At 44.1% G+C, this 17,159-nt stretch overlaps 1 protein-coding gene across 1 annotated transcript in view; it reads left to right on the top strand.

The window, feature by feature from the left end:
• LOC145984936 (uncharacterized) overlaps positions 1-17,159 on the top strand; it is a 655,439-nt gene that overhangs the window by 147,607 nt on the left and 490,673 nt on the right. The gene's annotated exons all lie outside the window — the stretch shown is intronic.

Genomic DNA, 17,159 nt, shown 5'->3' with positions numbered 1-17,159 from the left:
TATATATCGCCACATTTTCGTGACAATATATCACCGACACAATATATATCGCCAAAATGTTGTGACGATATATCATCTAGTTGATATAGACTGGACGACATTTTTCAATATCGCAATATATAGTTCGGACAAAATATCACCCAAAAACACAACTCATGTGCTTTATCTCTTTATCAGGGATTTATCTCTGGCGCTGTGACGTCATCTGGTGAGCAAGTGGAGATTTCGTCCGATAGAACAGTTGGCGAACCTTTGTCTCTTGGTGTATAATGTTAATATTTTTTTTACTAATAGCATTGTTCACATTGAAAATGTCTATGTCTATTCGGGTGTAATAACTACAACAATAAGACTAAAGAAGGAGCCTTACGTATTTTATATTTCACAGAGAAGACATGACGATTTGCGAAAACAGTGGATTGATTACAGGAATTGTAGTAAATCGCAGGTTTGATTCCCACCACCGGCAGAAGAAATTTCATCTGAAGACGAGAGACGAGGTGCTCTTTCGAAATGTGGTGCTTGAAAATAGTTCAGTGGTTCCTAAAGTGTGCGCCATGGCGCCCTGGGGTACCGAAATGTTAAAATATTTTCACTGAAATGACCATTGACCATTTTAACACATAAAATGTTTCTGAATTTGAATAATGTGTTTATTTTTAAACTTAAGACAAGTAACCTAACCACACTAACTGAGCTTTGCAAGTGTTAGATAAGGCTAGGTTCTGATTCGAGCGCCGCCGAAAAATCTTGAAAAGAGATATTTGAGAACCACTGGTATAATTTCAAACACTAGACAATGAATTAACAATTTAGTAGGATGGAATTAGCTAACATTTTTCTAAAAGTCGGAATTAAATACTACAGAGAAACACTAAAGTTGCTGACCAAGGCAGTTTAATATGAATTAAGAGCACTTTACATGTAACGTTTTTACTTTCTATCAGAGTCTTTCTCAGACGAAGAACTAAAGTAAAAAGATTTTAGTTTGTAATTCTGGCTACAGAATTCTGGCCTGCAGATGCGCGCAACCACGAATCCTAGTCTGGGGGGGGGGGTAAACGTGCCAACAACAAGAACGATATAAATTATTCATTATTATTATTATTATTATTATTATTAGTAGTAGTAGTAGTAGTAGTAGTAGTAGTAGTACGATAAAGCGGTTCTACGCCATCAAGTGTGCCGCAGTGTTGCCAACCCACCCCAAGAAAATTTCACCATATGATATTTTACAGGCGAAGCTAACCTACAAATAGGAGTTGGCAACACTGACTAGTTGCTTCTCAACGTCTTGGAAAACGTCTTAAGACAAATATCTTAATCTTTAAGAAAGTCGACTTCAAGTATGTAAAGATGTTACTTCCGGTCTGTCAAGAAAATTTTCTTAAGATAAATATCTTAAGACGTTTTTCCAAGATATTGATTTTCTTGGCTCCTAATTGAGCTAGGATGATGATTTTATGTTTGTTGGATAGGATTCGACGACAGAAAGACAGATTGAACAATAGGTATTGGCTTGGGACGACGGAAGTTATACTTCCCGGTTTTTCAGTAGCCGAACGATGGAATTCCTCACTGGCCAATTTTGAACTTAAGATTGTTTCTATAAAATAACAATGCCTATGAATCTATTTGACTTCAGGAAGCAAGCTATGGAAGTGCCCGTCCAGCCTACGAGCTTCAACAAACTCCTGCTTCCATGCTATCTAAACTTAACGGTCTGTTAATTATACACTTGAATATATTATTTTTATTTACAGGATTGATTAAGGAGCAAGAATAGCATATACATAAATAACACACACCAAACCCAGCACCATCGTGAATTAGCCTTCCAAGGTTTTTTTTTAATTGCAAAGTATTTATTTTGTGGCACTCCACTAAATATATAAAAATAACATACCCCGCAAGTATTTTCAACAAGATGCAATCTGTGAAAATTTGCCCTATGTGTGAAACTAGTGTTTCAATTAAAAATTTCGAAAGACACCGCCGTACCTGTGTACCTGGTAAGCATGTGACCGCTACAGAGCCATGTCCCAGGTGGTAAACATATCACTATTGGTAATCTGAAAAAGCATATAACAACATGCAAAGTCGTCGGAGCACCTGTCCCACGCTCGACCAAGAGGGAAGCGAAAGCAGACTCGCCACCATTCGCCAAACGCGTCAAGCCTGTGTCGAAAGCGAACCAGTCTGCTTTTGATGGTTTGTTAGAGGACTTTGTCCTCACTTCGGAGGGCTCATGTGACGTGCGTAGCTTTTTGGAGAACGTGCAAGCCAAAATTATTACCATCCTCAGCGATGCGCTTGCAACGCACTCCACCAAATTCTACGCATCGCTATGCTGCCAATACAAGAAGCCGTCTGATGAAATTTATAGCTTCTACCACAATACCAAGGCGAGGACGCTACATCTGGCGGATGTCGACAAACTAAAGGCCATCTACAACGAGTTTGCCGAGGAGCTGGTGGCCAAGCAGGAGGAACATCAAGCTATAGGCTCAGGAGGTTCGCTGTGTGGTGAACCTCACGAACTGTGTATCAAACTTAACAAGTTTGTGCCTATCTCTGCGTCCAGCTACGTCCCCTTACCACGTACCATTGCGGCAAAGAAGGCTGTCCTGAACATTCAAAACAGTGACGCCAAGTGCATTCTTTGGTCGGTGCTTGCAGCGTTGCACCCTGTCCACTGGAAAAAACATTCATACCGAGTTAACCACTACAAGCAGTACGAGCCAGAGCTGGAAGATGCGATGGTTGGGATTGACTACCCAGTGGAGTTCTCGGATATTCGCAAGTTCGAGGCCCGTACACACAACCCGCAGTTGGCTATCAATATTTATGGCCTCACTGAGAAAAATGTGGTGTATCCTATTCGCGTGAGCGATGTAGACGACGATGGTGCGCAGGAAATCCATCTTTTACTCATCAAGAATGAAACTCACCATCACTACACTCTTATTCGCTCTCTCTCTCTCGGCTTGTTTCTAGCCAAACAAGCAAACAAAAACAACACATAGAAGTTTGTCGCAGGTGCTTGTCAATGTTCGACGGACAGGATCAACGCAGTTACCAACATGTTCGAGGCTCCAACATCGTTGCCGAGAAGCTCGCTCGCCACAAGCTCTACTGCAGTAACAACGAGATAGGGGTGGCAGTGTTGCCCAAACCTGGTACTGTAGAAACATTTCACATGCACAGTGCCATGGTAGAGCACCCTGCTATCATCATCACTGATTTCGAGGCCTTCCTCAAACCTATCTCCACATGCGATCCCAATCCCAAAGTTTCCTCTACTACCCCTCACCAACTCCACGAGGCCTCAAGTTGTGCTTATGTTGTGGTGTGGCGAGACCGACTTGTTGACCCCGAGACCTATGTGTATCGCGGTCCCGACATTTTCTAGAAAAAATGGTTGTGGAAGCCAACGAGATAGGGGAGTTCCTGTTGACCCCCAAGTAGACCTAGTGGCCGGGTTCTAAGCCATCATTTGAGGGTCGAATCATCATTTGAGGCTCGTCGTAGCCTTTTATGATGTATATTTTGAGGGCAGAGTTGGCAACACTGTGGGTTTTTACTGTAGCCTTTTATGAGGGGGGGGTCTATTGCCCCCCCTGTTTACATCTGGCAACACTACCGTAGTTTGACAGTGTTGTTAACCTACTGGGTTTTTTCACTGAGGCTCGAATTATTATTTGAGGCTCGTCGTAGCCTTTTATGATGTATATTTTGAGGGGCAGAGTTGGCAACACTGTGGGTTTTTACTGTAGCCTTTTATGAGGGGGGGTCTATTGCCCCCCCTGTTTACATCTGGCAACACTACCGTAGATTTTTTGACAGTGTTGTTAACCTACTGGGTTTTTCACTGTAAATTTTCATCAAAGGGTCTGAGGGGTCCATGTATTTTTTGTCTGGTAACACTGTTGGGGGGCCTAGTGTTGGCGACACTGTGGGTTTTTACTGTAACCTTTTATAAGGGGAAAAAACCTATTATCCTCTTTTTATATTTGGCAACTCTATTGGATGTTTTTTTTTTTTGAGGCTTGGGTTTTACCAACCCATCCGAAGAAAATTCCACTATATGATCTTTTACTGGCTAAGCTAACCTACAAATAGAAATTGGCAACACCGACGAGTCTTGAATTATTATTTGAGGCTCGTCGGTGTTGCCTACCCACTCTACAAAAATTCTACTATATGATTTTTTACAGGTTAAGCTAACCTACAAATAGGAGTTGGCAGCACTGACTTATAAACCCACTGGGTTCTCTTGGCATGTTTTTTTCATGATGTGTTGCTAGGCTATTGAGCATCTTGGCGTATACAATGTATATATTTTGAGAGGGGGGTTATAGCTTTTTATGCTGTACGAATACTGGAAGCTTGACAGTGACAACCAACAGAGTAGGTAAACCTACATCCAGGAACTGGCAACACTACTTTCTGACAGTGAATTTGAAATAAAATATTAAACAAAATACATGAGTAAGCACTGTGATTACAAATAGTACCAGTGTTATGCCCCCAACTCCAACTGGACAACTGGGGAAAATAATTGTACAACAATTTGTACCTAATTGTACAATACTTGTACCTAATTGTACAACATATACACAGACATAAAAGAGAGAGCCTTCCCGTAACTTACTTCATGTACAATTTATATGATTTTACAACTGTGAAAAGAAAGCATATGTGTTCTGTATGCACACATTTATTCTTATTTTTCGAAGTTGAATGAAAGCACATGTTTTTACGCTCTCGTAATACTAACCTTGCTCCACTGATTTTAAATTGCTTCCATCCGCTTTTTTTTTCTGTGTTATTTCCGTATGCACGCAACATTCGCTTTCAATAGACAGAAGGAGTGTTAGTATAGCAGGCTCCGAGTTTACAATTTATTAAATTAAACAATAATTTATGTAAGAATATACTTGTACTTACCGAATACAAAATAATAAAAAGCACATGTGAATGTTTGCGTGTGTTCATGTTATATGACGACTGAGTAAAAAAATAATGTTGACTCCCCGAAAGATAAAAGTTCCTAGTTCGACATCAGATGCATGCAAATTTTATGTTTTGCTCTCCAAAATCTTGATTTTTATGTTTGTGCTATTTGTCATACAGCAGAGGAGAAGAGGGGAGAGGGAGGGGAGGGGGTACTATTAGCGCCATCTATTAGCAAACAATAGAAATAAAAAGTAGGGTCAAACTTTTTCAACACCCAAACATTTTAAACGTCTTCACGTAGTAATACGATAGCTGAAGATGTTTAAAAGAGTACTCTTAGTCGACGAAGCTAATTGCTAGGGCCCTTATATTACTAAAATATTCTTTAATTTGCATATTTCTCATACCGCCATATGTTGTTCTAGTTGACTTCTTCCAAAAAAATGCTAATTAGCGAGAGTTAATTAAGCAAGGCAAGTAAAAGAAGCAAAATAGAACAACATATGTGCCGGCGTGAGAATATGTAAAAATTCGATTCAGAGGTGGATCGAATTAAAGTTGGGGGATATTTTGCATTTTTTCTCTATAATGTACAAAACATTTACCGTACATAATCTTTTCCATTTACAACAGTATAAAATAAGAGGAATGTGTGACAATATCCATATTAATTAGGAAAGTATGTTGTATGCTAGGTTAGCTAATTGTGTCTTCTACAGCTTCACTATATAAAGGGAAGATGGAAAAAGAGAGCTCTACGGAAACTGACGCTCTTAACAATATTGTACGCCCGTGAAAATTACATATAAATAAGACTTAAGCGTATTATCTGCTTTCATGTCAGATTTTGCCAACCTGTGAGCTGTAGTGTTTAGGTGACAAGCGACCTGCTCAAATATGATACTGTTGACAATATTGTACGCCCGTGAAAATTATATATAAATAAGACTTAAGCGTATTATCTGCTTTCATGTCAGATTTTACCAACCTGTGAGCTGTAGTGTTTAGGTGACAAGCGACCTGCTCAAATATGATACTGTTGACAATATTGTACGCCCGTGAAAATTATATATAAATAAGACTTAAGCGTATTATCTGCTTTCATGTCAGATTTTACCAACCTGTGAGCTGTAGTGTTTAGGTGACAAGCGACCTGCTCAAATATGATACTGTTGACAATATTGTACGCCCGTGAAAATTATATATAAATAAGACTTAAGCGTATTATCTGCTTTCATGTCAGATTTTACCAACCTGTGAGCTGTAGTGTTTAGGTGACAAGCGACCTGCTCAAATATGATACTGTTGACAATATTGTACGCCCGTGAAAATTATATATAAATAAGACTTAAGCGTATTATCTGCTTTCATGTCAGATTTTACCAACCTGTGAGCTGTAGTGTTTAGGTGACAAGCGACCTGCTCAAATATGATACTGTTGACAATATTGTACGCCCGTGAAAATTATATATAAATAAGACTTAAGCGTATTATCTGCTTTCATGTCAGATTTTACCAACCTGTGAGCTGTAGTGTTTAGGTGACAAGCGACCTGCTCAAATATGATACTGTTGACAATATTGTACGCCCGTGAAAATTATATATAAATAAGACTTAAGCGTATTATCTGCTTTCATGTCAGATTTTACCAACCTGTGAGCTGTAGTGTTTAGGTGACAAGCGACCTGCTCAAATATGATACTGTTGACAATATTGTACGCCCGTGAAAATTATATATAAATAAGACTTAAGCGTATTATCTGCTTTCATGTCAGATTTTACCAACCTGTGAGCTGTAGTGTTTAGGTGACAAGCGACCTGCTCAAATATGATACTGTTGACAATATTGTACGTATATTGTATTGTATAGGAGACTAGAAGCATATAATTTGGCGAAAAAAAACCAAGTAAGGTCATAGAAAATAGTTAAAAAAAGTGAACAATTATATTTTGCATTGCACAGCATTGGATATTAAATAACATACCCCCAAAAAATCTCTGCATTATGCGTTCTGAAAAAAATTGCCCTACGTGCCAAATTGCTGTGTTAAGTAAAAATTTTCAAAGACACTGTCGTACTTGTGTGCCGGGAAAGCGAATATGTGCAACCAAACTGTGCTCTAAGTGTGAAAAAAAATTTTCTATTGCCAACTTCAAGCGACACCAGCTTACTTGCAAGAGTACTGGACCATCTCTACCGCAACCTTCCAAGCGAAAGGTAGAAGTAACCTCCCTCGATGCATCGCCACCTGCCAAACGCGTCAAGCTGGCGAAGAAAGCAGACCGATTTGCGTTTGAGCATTTATTAGAAGACTTTAACATAACATCAGACAGCTTCTGCGATGTGCGTAGTTTTCTGGAGAGCGAGCGAGCTAAGATAATATCCATCCTCAACGATGCATTGGCTACATACTCCACTAAATTCTATGCTGTGCTATGCTGCAAGTATAAGAAACCGTCTGATGAAATATATAAATTCTTCCATGCGACAAAAGCAAAAACACTGGATCAGGCAGATGTCACTGACCTCGACAGCATCTACGACAAGTTTGTCGAGGAGTTTGTGGCAAAGCACGAGGAGCATCAGGCTAAAGGCTCGGGCGGTTCGCTGTGTGGCGACCCCCACAAACTTCGTCTGAAACTTAGCAAGTCCCTGCCACTGGCAGGGTCTAGCTATATTGCCCTGCCACCCGAGGTTGAAGCAAGGAAAGCTGTTCTCAATATTCAGAACAAAGACACCAAATGCTTCCTCTGGTCGGTGCTGGCAGCATTGCACCCTGTTCACTGGAAAAACCACTCGTACCGTGTTAACCACTACAAGCAGTATGAGTCGGAACTGGAGGTTGCAATGGCCGGGATTGCCTACCCTGTAGAAGTCTCGCATATTCGCAAGTTTGAGGTTCGTGCTCGTGACTTGTTGGGCCTGCAATTAGCCATCAATGTTTACGGTCTCACCGAGAACAAAAATGAGGTCCACCCCATCCGGGTGAGCAACGTGAGCAACAACAACGAGGTACGAGAAATCTACCTCCTGCTCATCAAGGACGAAACCCATCACCATTACACCCTTATCCGTTCCCTCTCTCGGCTTGTTTCGAGCCAACGGAGCAAAGACAAAACCCACGTCGAGGTGTGTCGCAGGTGCTTGTTTACATTTCATAATCGAGAACAGCAGGATTACCGGCGCATCAGAGGTCCCAACATTGCTGCTGAGAAGCTAGCTTGCCACATGTTCTACTGTGGTACCAACAAGCCTGCACGAACTATCCTGCCCGAACCTGGTGCAGTAGAGTGTTTTCGCATGCACAGTGCTATGGTGAAGCATCCTGCCTATATTGTAGCAGACTTCGAGGCCTTTCTTCAACCTTTGTCTAACTGCGAGCCCAACCCCGAAACATCCTCTACCATTCCTTTCCAAATCCACGAGGCCTCGAGTTACTCCTATGTTGTGGTGTGGCGAGACCAACATATTGCCTCCGAGCCCTATGTGTATCGCGGTCCCGACCCGGTCAAACACTTCCTGGAGAGAATGCAACAGGAAGCCATCAAGATAGGGAAGGTGCTGTTGGCCCCCAAGCCCATGCTGCCTCTGTCTCCCAAAAACAAGCATCAGCACGAAATAGCTCTAAATTGTCCTGTTTGCAACTCGGTCTTCACTGACGATAACAAAAAGGTCCACCACCATGACCATTATGGGACCGGAAGCTACATTGGCCCGTGGTGCAACAGATGTAACTTGAGAGCCAGGGACCCGCGCTTCATACCGGTCTTTTTTCACAATGGCTCGGGATATGATTTCCATCACTTGGTTACACATCTAGGGTACGACAATGCGAGAATCAATGTCCTGGCACAGAACGAGGAACGTTATATTAGCATCAGCAAGTGGGTGCCGATCCCCGACTCAAGCAGCAGCATCGAGCTTCGGTTCCTCGACTCTCTGAGGTTCCTCCAGGCAAGCCTCGATGCTCTTGCTGGGAAGCTCAGAGACGACCAACTAGCCATTACCACATCAAGTTTCCCGAACTTAGATGTCGCACTCATCAGACGTAAAGGGGTCTACCCCTACGAATACGTCACCGACCCTTCCAAGTTCGAAGAAGAGTTGCTGCCTCCCCAGGATAAGTTCTACAGCCAACTGAGAGGTTCAGGTATTACCGACGAGGAGTACAAGCATGCTCAGTCTATGTGGGTCAAGTTGGGTTGCCGAACTTTCGGTGATTACCACGATGCATACCTGAAGCTTGATGTGACGCTTCTTGCCGATGTGTTCCAGGCGTTTCGGGCAACTGCGATAAACATTTACAACCTGGACCCTGTATATTTTTACAGCCTTCCTGGACTGGCATGGTCGGCCATGCTCCTGCTGACTAAAGTTAAACTTTCACTTATCTCCGATAATAATATCATGCTTTTCATCGAGAGAGCTATCCGGGGCGGCATGGTCCAAGTGTCGCAACGCTTCGCACACGCCAACAATCACCACATGGCCACTGGTTACGACCCCTCCCAACCATCAAGCTACATCATGTACACTGATGTGAATAATCTTTACGGGCACTCCATGATGCAGCCACTCCCAACAGGACAGTTTAAGTGGGTTGATCCTTTATACCACGACATCGAAAAAGAGTGCGACGAGTTTGGGTTTTTTGCCGAGGTGGACCTTGACTTCCCCGAGAAGCTGCAGGATACATTCTGTGACCTTTCGCCTGCTCCGGAAGTCAAGTGTCCACCTGGCTCGGATCAACCGAAGCTCGTCATGGACTTGGAGCCCAAAAAGCGTTATGTGCTACACTACCGGAACCTCCAGTGGTTAATGCAGCAAGGGGTCTCGGTCAAAGCAGTTTACCACGTGCTCTTGTTCAGGCAGTCTCCATGGTTGAAGCCGTACATCGAACTGAACACCAAACATCGCACTGATGCCACTTCGGAACTTGATCGCGATTTTTTCAAATTAATGAACAATGCGGTATTTGGGAAGACCATGGAGAATGTGCGAAATCGCGTTGATGTGAGGTTGGTGACGAAGAAAACACAGTGTCGTCGACTTGTTGCAAGCCCGCTGTTCAGGTCTCGAACAATTTACAACGAACAGATGTCTCTGATTCACATGAACCGGGGCAAGGTGCTACTCAACAAGCCCATCTATGTGGGAGCTGCAGTTTTGGATCTGAGCAAGTTGTGCATGTTCGAGACATATTACGGTATACTACGTGCACACTACAACCACAATATCTCGCTCCTCTACACAGACACAGACAGCTTGGTGTACCATGTTCGCACGGCCGATGCGTATGGTGATATAGCCAAAGTTCCAGCTCTTGTCAAGCTCTTCGACACATCGGGCTATCCCCAGCTAAACCGGTATGGAATTCTGCCCCGGAACAAAAAAATACCCGGTAAACTCAAGGACGAGAAAGACGGGGATGTGATTGTGGAGTTTGCTGGACTTCGTGCCAAAGCCTATGCGATCCGGGCTGAGGGTTCTGTAACAAAAAAGGCAAAGGGTGTAAGCAGGCAAGTGGTTCGGGAGCACCTCAAGTTTGAGGATTACCTCGAGTGCCTCAGAACAAAATCGCCCATTCTACAAAAAGAGCATCGTATCCAAAGCGTCGATCATGTGCTTACAACTAATATTGTCAGGAAAGTTGCTCTGGATGCACACGACGACAAGAGGTGTATTCTTGAATGTGGGGTCCATACACTTCCGTGGGGCCACTATCGCCTCCAAACTAGTAAGACCTGCCCAGAGTGCAACAAAAAGTAATAGGCAATGCGAAAAAAAAAACAATTTTAATTTACTTCCACTTCCTCGATTACATGCATGCATGGCACAGCAAAATTAAACTTCTGGAAACTGCTAATTGCAATTTGTACTTATATATATAAAATTCCACATTTCTTATTGTGTGCTATTTTTTTTTATTTATTTAAAACTGTTCAGTCACTCTTTCATTCTTGACGTCATACACAAATGTTTTCTCTGCAATAAGAATGACACTGCACAGAGTATCTGCAGGCAAGGCATCGTGGAACTCGCATACAATCTTGATGTTGGTACGATCGTTGACCACCACTTGCTTTCTTTTCGTGGTGTTGATGACGGTCATGGGTCTCCGTGCTTTGAATTCGCTGGGCGCGTAGTACACGTCCACGCTTCCTTCGGTCACGCGTTTGTAAGCCGTGTAAGCTTCGTAAAGTTTGAGGTAATCGTCTTTGGTCATGTCGAGGTTGTAATTCTCGCGCGGGAACACTTCGTTCCTACCGTTCTTCAGATAAACGTTCTTGATCTTGCAGTCGTCGAACTTGCTGGAATCTTTTTCCTGATCGTTATCGCGTCCGGTCTGAAAAAGCACTACGACGAAATCTGGCATGTCGAACTGTATGTTGTTGAACTGTGTCGTCACGTCGAATTCCATGTGACTTCCCGACGCCATCTTCTGCACGCACTGGTAACCGTGAAAGTGAATCGGCACCTGCGGACTTTTCAAGATCTCCGCTTTGTACTTGAGGGCGTAGTTCGTTTCGTATTCCACCACCGGCATTCTCAATTCCATGCTCCGGATGACGCATTTCGCTGCTTCGGGTAAAGTGTTGGCTATCGGCGTGGTGCCGTCCGGACCCAAAGTAGCGTATCGCATTAGTGCGTCGTTGTCGTTGGCCGCTCTTCGAAACGTGACCCTCAGTCCTCCCTTCCACATGATCTCCTTGTAGTCCGAGAAGAAACCAGGCAGCAGACGCATGGGAAAGAGCACCGTGTGACTTCTCGTCGATATTTTGGCCCCGGCTTCGAATCCCCCGGCCTGGTAGTACGCTGCGTCCGTTTTGGATAATTTCAACGTTCCCACTGCCGTCGACGTGATGCCTGGATAATCTATTCTGTCGATGACGGTGTTGTGTTTCCTCACCTCCACCTGCGAGAACAGGTGAGGCACGAAGTTGTCCACGAGTATCAAGTTTGCTGCTGCAGGAAACGCGTCTCCGCTTTCCTTCTTCACCACGTCGAATTGAAGGTAGAGGTCCGCTCTGTGAGGATGAACGAACCCGTCGCCTACGTCCACGTCGTATTCGATCTCCCTGTTCAATTCGTTCAGATTGGCGAACGTGCGACGGTTGGGAGGGAAAGATTGCAATTCGTAACTTTCGATTTGCTCCATTTTACATGTATGGTTATTTATTATACGTTGATCTCCACGATGGCCGTCGTAGTGGCACCTGCGAAATCCACCACGTCTCCTTTCTCGTTCGTCACCACCAACTCTATGTCGTCTATGCGGTTGCGACATACTGGAAAATAGATCGGCGAAGAGGGCGTGTAGATGATCGGTTCCATGAACTCGGAACTTGGTTTGAAAGTGGCTATGATTCCCGTCTGCTTGTGACTTCCTAATAATCCGTCCGAAGATTTCGTGATCATACCTTCCGCCACGTTGCAGTGTACGTTCAGAGTCTCTATGGCCAAGAATTTAGGAATGTTGGTTGCTACGTGCTTGATGCCAGCTTCGAGTTTTGGGTGGTTGTTCTCGAAACCTAAAAGTTCTCCCATGGTGCCCAGGTCCACGGTCTCCGTCGCGGATAGGATTTCCACTCTGTGCGTGACCGAATTTTGAGAAAGGTATGTGCCTTTGGGTAATTGAGCTTGCAAAGTGGAAAGATTGTATTGTCCTGGCGTGACGACGATGTGTTCGCTTCCGACGCTAATTTTGTTGTTGTGCTGCGTGACGTTAGGTATGAGGTACATGCTGTAGAATGCACGCAGAGCCACGGATTTAGGATAGACGATGTCGTCGTGCAGCGTGAGTTTCAAGATTGAAGATTTGCTCGTGAGATGGAACACGCCCATCCTAGTGATGCTGTTTAAGGTTCCACAATGCTTTCTGGAAATCCTCGATCGTAGGGTTATTTATTTTAGAGAGAAACGCGAGCACGGAGAGGCAGAGATGACCGCAGTTCACGTCTCCGAAATTTTGAATGCGTTCGTCGTTGTAGTATATAGAGGTTTTGTTCGTTTTCAGATAATGAATTAAATTTGTAGGTGGAACACCTCCGAAAGAATCGAAAACGAATGCTTTATCATCATTTTTGTGGTAACATATCCAATGCGTGCCTGGATTTTCTTGACCGTCCAAGTTGACTACTCCGCATTCTCTTCTTTTGACGCTTGAAGGTAACGAGTCGGACATGAAAACTCCTCTGAAGTGTTTGATTCGTAACGGTCCGATCAGAGATTCAATGTCTCGGTTGGTGAGTGCTGTTGTTTCTTTTTTTTAAACTTCTTCATCACGCCCTTCCCCCCTTTCTTCTCCATGGCCAGGTTGTGACGTTTCTGTTCTTCCAATTCCGCTTTGTTCTTCTTCGAGTCGATGACGGTTTTCGCGATGGCGGCACTTCCGCCGGCCAAACTTCCCACGGCCCCCAATGCTGCCAGGATGGCGGGGATACTGAATATGAAACCTCCGATCTTTTGCTGTTTCCGCGAACGCTGCAATCTTTTCAATTGAGGTGTGCTGAGCAGTAATTTCATTCCGTGTCCTTTCGACAAGCAAGAACGTTTCTTCTCGCGTTGTTTCTTGGTGAGTAACCCATCGAGAGCACCTAGATTTTTTAGATTGGAGTATGGTATCTGGTACACGACACCCTTGGGCTTCATGTTGATGCTCTATGTGTTATTTTCACGGTATGTTATTTATATATATATTCTGAGATTTTTTCTTGTGTAGTTTTTTTACGGTATGTTATTTATATACCCCACCCCAATTTTTGTTTCGTGTTCATGGCGTTGGTGGTACCCAGTGCGGCGACCCGTTCACCCAGCGATGCGTCTCTGCTCACGAACCTTTCGAAAGCTGCATGTTCCAATTTTTTGTCTGCTTCGTGACGTGCGTCCAGATCCGTCTGCGTGGTGTTGTAGGCGATGTCGTGATCTTTGCATGCCGCGTCCAACGGATTCACACCCTTGTCTCCTCTCTCCAATCTTTTCTCGAGTTTGGTACCCGGTCCGCAGTACTGGTAGCCAGGTAGATGCATCTCGAAAGGTAACTTGTTGATGATGTCGTTCACGAGTCCCTTTCCTTCGGCCACGTTCCAAAATTTCGGAGGCAGCGTGTTGATGATTTTGATCAGGTAACCTATGCCCTTGTCGTCGTTCACGATGAAGTTGGAAAGTTTCGTGCTGATCATGTCCACGATGCCAACCTTCTCGTTGTAGAAATTACGGTTGCCTGCATTCTCTTCGCCGGCTATCACCAACAATCGGTCCACGAGTTTCCTAACGTCGTCCACCCAAACGAATTCTTTGGGTAACGTGTTGTAGCGTTTGACGCCGCTGCCTGTTTTGACCTGGTTCCAAATCGGTTTGATGAGATTCCTGTACTTCTCGCCGCTGCTCGATTTCACCCTATTCTGCGAGGCGTCGTTGTTCTGGTACAAGGCATCCGTCATGATCAGAATTTCCTTGTAACTTTGGAAATCTTCGTCGGTGTAATCTTTCGGCTGCTTTTTGGCAACGAGTTCCCACAGTCCCACCGTACCCGGATACCTGTTCCATCTATCCTTGTCGCCTAAATTGATTTTAATGTCGTTACCTTCGAAGGTCACCTTCGATTTCCCAATCTTCCACACCACACCGCCGCCTTCGCTGGTTTCCATGCTGGGATACAATCCGAACACTTCATCCTTGTCGAATTTCCCCGTGCTCAGGTAGTCTCGTGCCAAAGGTCCCAACTCGATTTTATCCGAAGACGTACTGCCTATGGCTCGACGTCGTGCCGGTGCATCCTTCAGTTCGAACGGCGTCGAAGGAATGCTCGAAATAGGCGTGGGTACGGCGTAACTTTTAGCTGCGAGCGGTACGAGTTCGTTGATCAAATTTTTATTTTGTTCCGTGACACTTTTAATTTCTTTACCTAGACTGCTGATGGCATCGATCACGGGTTGATCCTGACGTTTCTTCTCTTCGTAGAATCCGCGATTCTCGGATTTCCAACCTTTGAAGCGTTTCGCGAGGTAATCGCGAAGCTAGAGATTTTCGTCTTCGATTTTTCGTTTCGTCATGACGTTATTTATACACGTCGTTTCTCACAACGTTGCAACGTTTAGAAAGTCGTTGATTTTGTTTCTGTATTTTCCGTCGTTGGGTTTCCTCGTCATGTCGATCGTCGCGAATCCGAAATCGTCACCGTTCCAGCAAGTAGAGCAGCAGCGTTCCGAAAATTGATTGTAGTTCATGTCTCCGCCTACGTAGTCATCGTACGCGTGCTTGAGGTTGGTGTGATTTTGACGAAACAAACATATGAAATTAGCGTTGTCGCGTACTAACTGTTTTGGAATTTTGGAAAACGTTTGAGCTAGGTAGAAGCAATCCATTCCTTTGTGACGACCTTGCGTGAAAAAGTTGCGAATTTCATTTTGATTTTCCAGGATGGCGTCGTCGAACACAACGACTGAATTTTCACGACAATCGTCGAGTGGTTTTATTTCCGAGGCGAACGTTGCAATGTCCAGACCATCGTACAGTTTCATCAGTTGCTGGTATTTGGATTGCTCCAAACTTTTCGAGAACACGTACAGGTGCCTGTTCTTCCAATCTAACCAATTCGGTGCAAGGAGAAAATTGTCCACGAGCAGTGTCGTTTTCCCACACCCCGAAGGACCTACGATCAGACAGCGGATGCTGTCGGGAAGCAACTTGCCGTTCTTTTTTTTTCTCGTTTGACTTTCCGGATCCGGTAGACGCTTCACCACGTTCCACGTACTCACAAGATCACTTCGTTCGCGTCGATCCAACTCTTTTCCGGAAGTCCCAGCCATTTGACAAACAGTTTGTCACCTTTCCTACGCAATACTTTCTCGATGAGGTACGTGTCGGGGTGTTTTGTTTTAGAGAGTTCCTCTTCGTAAAATCTTCCTTTCAAAATCTCGCCGCTACTATCTTTTATTATATACGTGTGTCGGTTTCCGGGTAGAACTCGAACCACCGTAAAGAGTTCCGTGCTCCAATTTTTTGTGAATCCCTTCTCGAAGGTGCGTTTGAATTTGCTGATCCTCACCCGGTCTCCAATTTTGTATTTAGCTTTTTTTGTCGTGGGTGTGTACTTTGGACAGTAAACTGTAGAAATTAAACGCTGCTCGTCGGACTTGGTAACGTTGGCTGGCTTCATGCCTATCGTTCTGTGTACCGTATCATTATAGGTGTCGACGAGTTCCGGCAGAATGTCGACCCATTTGTAATTTCCCCGAAGCGTGAATCGTTTCCACATGTGTGTTTTCAAGGTTCGATTGAACCTTTGCACGATGCTGGCTTTGATGTGACTGAAGGTCGAATAATGTGGAATCTTGTGTTTTTGAATAAACTTTTGGAATACGGCGTTGTAAAATTCTTTACCGTTGTCCGTTTGCAGAAACCGTGGTTGTCCGCCGCTGCTTTCGCGAAAAATTAATTTGAATGCTTCCGTGACGCATGTTCCCGTTTTCGCCTTCAAAGGTAGAGCCCATGCGAATTTCGAAAATGTGTCTATGACGGTGAGGAGGTACTTGTTGCCCTTGTTCAATTTATGTACGTTTTTCAAATTGCCGCTACTCATCTCCACGAGGTCGCTTTGCCAGAGGTCGTCGATGCCCTTGGTTACCACAGCCAAACGTTCGTAGTTACGGCGTGCAGGTTTATGCAATTCTTCGACGATGGCTTGCCTAGACATTTTTTTTAGAGATTACGTTTCAAGAGAAGCACAAGCGTGATGGGATTCAAAGAGGGTGGCACTTCGCTCGTGTTTTGAATGATCAGCTTATCGCCGGCACTCACGTCGAAAACGGTAAGATCTTCGTCTTCGTGTATTTCATATATGTTGCGCGTTTCGTTCCAACGTGCCAGAGGAATGTTTCCTGCTTTCTGGACACCACGATTCGATATCAAAGTCATGGTGGGAACGCTAGCTTTTCTACCGTGAGACCAGTACGAAAATTCGTTTATCTGAATCGTGCCATCGAGGAGAAACTTGTAGTACGGATGATAAGGATGCAACATGTACAGTTTGTTACCTTCGACGAACGTGGAGATTCTCTGTTGATTGGGTACGCTGTTGATTTCGATGGCTTGCAGAGAATGCAGTTTAGCGAATTTAGTGTCAACGCCGAGCAGATTACTGTGAACTTGTCCGAGTTTATTTTCGATGGGCAGCAAATGCTCGATTATGGTATCC

Source organism: Lepisma saccharinum, chromosome 3 (assembly GCF_977018435.1).
Source record: "Lepisma saccharinum chromosome 3, izLepSacc3.1, whole genome shotgun sequence".
Classification (NCBI taxonomy): domain Eukaryota; kingdom Metazoa; phylum Arthropoda; class Insecta; order Zygentoma; family Lepismatidae; genus Lepisma; species Lepisma saccharinum.
The sequence above is the reverse complement of the archived record's forward strand: the minus strand, read 5'-3'. Positions and strand labels throughout refer to the sequence as shown.